The sequence below is a fragment of the Gavialis gangeticus genome, unplaced genomic scaffold (assembly GCF_001723915.1).
Source record: "Gavialis gangeticus isolate Ggan-Ray unplaced genomic scaffold, GavGan_comp1, whole genome shotgun sequence".
Classification (NCBI taxonomy): Eukaryota; Metazoa; Chordata; order Crocodylia; family Gavialidae; genus Gavialis; species Gavialis gangeticus.
In genome coordinates this window covers 34,640,815-34,646,088 of record NW_017729006.1, presented here as the reverse complement: position 1 = coordinate 34,646,088, position 5,274 = coordinate 34,640,815, and positions in this window count along the sequence as shown.

Sequence of the window (5,274 nt, the reverse complement as noted above, 5' to 3'; positions counted from 1 at the left end):
ACTTTGAACTAAAGCTCATCGAATGTGTTTTATTTCAAAACACCCTGCCGCCATTTTTTCAGTGGAGAGATGCACAGGGATGCTGATACATGTGATGTAGAAGACTACCGGAGAGTGTCAATTTCCATGATCCAGCAGACTTAGTCAATCAAGTCTGCTCCAATGGAAACCATGGAAATCCAGTGCATCAGAGCAGGCTCTGTGCACATCTGTGTAATTGCTGAGATGCCATATTCCTTCAAATATAAGAGCCACTTAAATTTAAGAGGCACCCAAATTTCTGGCTCTCAATTTAAAAAAAAACATCTAGTCAGGCATGTATCTATGGTGGATATGACAGGGCCATCTTTATAAGAAATAATCTGTTTCAAAAACATATATATGAAGCAATAGTGTAGTAAGTACTTAAAAGGATTCAGAAAGTTTGCTTAAGCTTCTTAGATACCAGTCTGCAACTTTAGATGGTTAAACACCTTTGTAAAACTGATCTCACAGTTCTATTTCTGAACTTAGGGCCTTAACTATTGGCAGACATGGCAGACCCTGGCACCAGCATGGAGCCCCACTGATGAGAATCCTGAAGGAATAGTGGGGTTCAGTAATTACAGGGTAAAAGTCCCCTGTTCCGATATGTAAAGACCCAATTTCACTCTGTCTTAAGGGTTTGGGAGTGCTATTCAATGAAGTTGCACCCAATTTTATCAAGGCTGAATTTGGCCCAAAAATCTTTCTTTCAATTCATAACCTGTGCTAGTATTCTGTTCTCATCTCTTTGTTTCACATACACCAAACAACTGTAGGATAAATCATCCTAAATAGTGGGTCAGAATAGTATGCCGTATATGAACCATTATTGACCAGCTGCATCAAGTGTGTGTATGATTCACCCAGCCAGGTGTTTGTGTTAGGGAGCAAGTTTGAAACATGGAAGTGAAAGAAGAAAAAGACAAATTAGTTTATCCAATCCATTTTCATACCAATTGTGACATGAGCCATAAGCAGAGTCAAAAGAAAGAAAAAGAGAAAAACTTACCTCACGGAGCCAGAGGAGCTGCGGTGAACCCGCTGCAATTGGGATGAGCCAGGGAGCTGGCTGGGGCCATGGCAGATCAAAGGCTGCCACGGCAGCCCCCACCACCGAAATCCAAACACTGGAAAAGAAAAATGGTGCAGGAAGAGAACAAAAGAAAAGGGGAAGCAACATGTTGGGGAGCAAAGAGGGAACAGCTGAGTCAGGCAGGCACCCAATAGGGAACTGCCACGATGGACCCAGCTGGAGTGCGGGAGATTTAAGGGATGCCAAGGGAGCGTCCCAGCGGGAGACAGAAGGAGAAAGAAATCCGAGCAGAGAAGGAGAGAAAGGGAGAAGCCCAGTGAAGAAAGGAGAATGGATAGAGGGCCAGAAGGTAAGCACCAGCCCCGTGACTTACCCGGCAAGGTCCAGCCAACAACTGGAGATGGCAAGGAGGCTTGAGCAGTCGATGAGTCTGATCCTGAGTGGGTGAAAGGAACCACTCCGGGGACCTACAAGAAAAGGAAGAGGGGCTGACTTTATTCTCTCAGAAGAGAGAGGAGAAGAGAGAGAGGGCCCCGGCCTTGAGACAGTGACAAAGAGAGAACCAGAGACAGAGAGCCTTGGGACCCATGCAGGGAAGAACGGGACAAGCAACCACATAGACATACACCTCAGTTAAGATCCTTTTGGTTAAGATAGTAAAGAATCATAGTGGCAATCAACATCGCCTGGAACATCAGGTGTGGTGAGAGCAGGGGATGGGGATGGTGAAGCCCTGCAAAGAGCCACAGAAACTCTGAGTCCATAATTGATCTCAGTTGCCTCCCAGTAGTGTCCGCACTTATCTCCCAGAACATTGAAGGCGTGGCAGGCTATCTACAACAACAAAATACTACTGTTCCAGCTGGGAGGTGATACAACTCTAAGTGGCGAGGGAAGCCCCTTACACCAATGCAGAACTGTTTCTTATAATATATTTATTAATACATAATTCTATTCTGTTTTAAAAGTCTCGAGTGATAGGTCACCTATTGTTTTCCTATGGAAACACTAGTGCAGCCTAATAGATCTCTGTCAGGAACTTCATAACCTAATTTTTTGCTAATTTTTTCATGATCTTTTATTTGATTATTACTTTATACACAAAATATGTATCAGGCATCATAAAATTCTTATTCAGTGGATTAATTATTCACAACATTGAAGTAATCTGGCTCTTTTTCTCTATGACAGGTTTTAGGGGATTTTGTATGTTAACCTTTATCAGTAAATAACATTGAGTCATCAGTAATTACGTGAAGTATGGTAGATAGCAGTGTTATTAGGCAGATTGTGACATTAACAGGAGTGACAAAAACAGGAAATTAGCTCACGCGGAGCACAGTGTAAAGATTCTTGGTGTTAGGAATACAGATAACTTTAACAAGACTCCTGTTCCTGAGGTAGTAACCATATAATAGACTAAATAAACTTTCAGGCCACAGTGCTTATTAGCTTAGGGTACACTGACTGTTGACTTAAACAGAAAACAGGTGCATTCCCAAGTTAGAGAAGTCTGACACTGAAATTTCCTTTTGATAATGAAGATTAAGTCACCTGTCTGAACCCTGCATAGAACAATAAAGACCAAAAGTTACAACCTGATAGTTGTTCAAAAGGCCACATTTGTTTAGTTTCAGTTTGCTTCCAAGTGAACTGGTATCTGCATCAGAAGCGCTACCACGGCTGACACTCTAGCAATGGCAGTAGAGAAATCTAAATCTAAATCAGCTGAATTCCCTCCAAATTAGGCCTGATCTTAAATTGGTAATACCTATGCTATTTTTGAGGAAGAAGAAATTTGATAAGACTGGCTACTTGTTCCTGGTGTTTGAATTCATCATGCCTCTGAGTGAGGGTAGAAGACAGGCTACAACAAAATCAGCATGCACATCATGCCTTCCTGTCTCTCTCTCCTGGGAGAAAGTTTGTTTCTTAGGGGGACAATAAGAACAAGGTATCTAATTCAAAATGACACTAAACACCCTAAATATCACTTCCAGTAAGCAGATCACAACCCTATGCTAGTTAGGATTGACTTTAAGGTCTAACTAACCATACCCGAATTGGCCTTGTCAGCCATCTTCAGACCCACAGTTAAGACAATCATGGAAGTCAATCATCCTCAATTGTGAGGGATTGCCAATGATGAGATGATGACCCATACCCATTGGTCACATATGCCCCACAACCTGGTCAGCCTTGGACAATCTGGTGACTTTATAGATATGAGGTCAATCCACACTTGCCTCCCAGCCAGCCTCTCTCCTTGGCTTTGTAGGCTTTGAGCATAGTAAATCCATCAGCTACAAATATACAGCCTTTCATTATCTCTCTTCATTTTTGTCCTGCCCATGAATAGGTATAGCCCTGTAGTGACAGACATCTGCAGACTGATTCCTAGAAAGAATCAGAATTATATACAAGTAGTTCCACATGGATGGCTATGGAGTCAGCAACAATGTATGTTGTAGACAGGAAAATGACTTGCATGGTTCAGACAGGCTGAGGACAGCCTTCAAGGTTCATCCTAATGTCCTGTGTGTATATACCCAGCCTTACCCTAATCAAGAAGTAGACCACCCTCTTCTTGTGTTTCCAGGTTCATTGTGACAGTGAGACCTGGGGAGACATGAACGAGATGCCAAGTCGCTGTGCTGGAATTGCAGATGACAACTGCAGATCAGCTGAATGAGACCTGCTATGGGCTGACTACCCATTAGACTTACCTGCAGGAACGCTACATTTGACAGCACAGCAGCATACAGCACCACAGTGCCAATTTATAAGTGCATCCTTCCAGCTCCAGGGATGCATGATGGATGATGTCAGGGAGCTGCACTACACTGGCTGTATAAAAGGAGACACAGCTGTGCACAAGGAGGAAAAAAATCAGGGAGGCAGAGCCCAATATGGGGAAGGTTTAGCAACCTCCTGAAATATCTCCAAGGAGGGGAGATGTGGTGGGAATGAGACTGTCATTCCCACCTTCAGGACTGTCCTTGTACATGACAGGGGAAGTCCTGGGAAGGGTGAGGACTGTAGCCTGAAGGACTTGGCTTTACTGTTAGGACTGCAGCTGCAGAATCAATTTCAGTTTCTCTTTATCCATGGGTACCCTGGAGAGGTTTGCTTTGTTTTCTTCTTTGCAGACCTGGTTGAGGGTTAAAAGACCCGTGTTAGTTTATATTTTTTTTTCTGGACATTGGGGGCCTTCTGGAGGACTGAGAGGATTCAGGTACTACAGAACCCTAAGTAAGACTTTCATTACAGGTATCTGAGGCACCCCCAGGGACTTTTCTGGGGAGGATCTGGGAAGCAAGGGATCCTACGCTTCTCTTTTGTGAAGTAAATTATTGTTTATGTATCTTCTGTTGCTTCAACCATATTGTTTTCTGATATTCAGGAAATGGGTGCTCAGAGAGCAGCAGTTAGGCCAGTTGCTGCCCCACATGAAATGAGGAACAAAACTTCACTGGCTTGATCTCAACACTAATATCTTCGAAGGAGCCCAGTGGCTTGGCTTGGGTGGCAAGTACATCCTCAGTGACACACTGCAGCTGACGTATGGAAGAGGTGTAGTGGAGGTGGAGCTCCAATTCATCAACTCGCTGTGCTGTGAGTAACCCCAAAAGGGGAACCCATAATTTATGTCACTGAACCCTCCTCTTTTTCATTAACATCAAAGGCGTGGCAGGTGAGTCGGAGGGGAATACCCTCTCAGGGTGCTCATGAATTAGAGTGGAGGCTCCACTACATTCATGTTTGGTTTAAAGGTTTTCCTTGTCTTCTTCCCTGTGTGCTACTTGACACCTTTGCTTTATATGATTTCCCTGCTTAGGAGAAAAACCCTAAGAGGCACTGTCTCCATGTTCCAGTAGCTTAACACATTATTGATGTCAGTTCTTTTCTCCAAGACTGACATCTTAGATGGTATTTAAGGAGTAGGCTTTTCCTCTTGGCATACTGAAGGGATTTCACCCATTCTTAGGTGCACCAAGAAATAGGGATGCATATCCCATTACAACAACTGAAGTATTCAGAGTGTACCAAGTTCACACAACCCACCTATCCTCTCTTTAAAAACCAACTCTTATTAAATATATTAAGTATAGCTTAAAAATTAAAAGAAAAAAGGAAATAGTACAGCTGGTCAAAGTAGAACAATGAGGATTCATGGATACCAGCCTAATAAAACATCTCTCAAACCCCCCCCCCGA